This window comes from Sinocyclocheilus anshuiensis, unplaced genomic scaffold (assembly GCF_001515605.1).
Source record: "Sinocyclocheilus anshuiensis isolate Anshui unplaced genomic scaffold, SAMN03320099.WGS_v1.1 scaffold444, whole genome shotgun sequence".
NCBI classification, from domain to species: Eukaryota; Metazoa; Chordata; class Actinopteri; order Cypriniformes; family Cyprinidae; genus Sinocyclocheilus; species Sinocyclocheilus anshuiensis.
In genome coordinates this window covers 452,375-452,870 of record NW_015555739.1, presented here as the reverse complement: position 1 = coordinate 452,870, position 496 = coordinate 452,375, and the positions used below count along the sequence as shown (strand labels likewise).

The 496-nt window shown below is 34.9% G+C and overlaps 1 protein-coding gene across 3 annotated transcripts in view; it reads left to right on the top strand.

Annotated features, from left to right (window-relative positions):
- Window positions 1–496, top strand: part of LOC107673184 (phosphatidylcholine:ceramide cholinephosphotransferase 2-like) — a 9,272-nt gene that overhangs the window by 7,996 nt on the left and 780 nt on the right. The gene's annotated exons all lie outside the window — the stretch shown is intronic.

The following is a 496-nucleotide window of genomic DNA, read 5'->3' as shown; positions in this document are numbered from 1 at the left end:
AGAATTAGCCAGAAGGCTATTTTGCATCCATCTATTTTGTGTCCCTTGTCACCCTAAAAATATAAAACAATTAATCAATACATAATAAATACATGCTTCAAAATACACAACACCATCCCTAAAAAAATGTTACACCCACTAAAAAATTATACTATACCTAGAACCAACAGATCAATGCCAGTTCACTTAAAAACATACACAATCCAACTGTCAGACAAAATAACCAACAATGTAGGCCTATCTCTAATCCATAATATCAATATACAGGCAAAGATAATGTAAGCATACAGACAAGTAACAGTCAATCTGTACTCAACCAAACAACCTCATGCATATAGCTTAATATGTTAAAGGTGACATATCATGAAAACCATGATGAAAGTTTGAGCAAAGCATGCTAACTGTTCTGTGTTTGGCTGCAGAGACGAGCACAGAACACTGTTTAGAGTCCCAGCCTCAGAGGAGACAACAGAGCAGTGCATTTATTGATTTATTT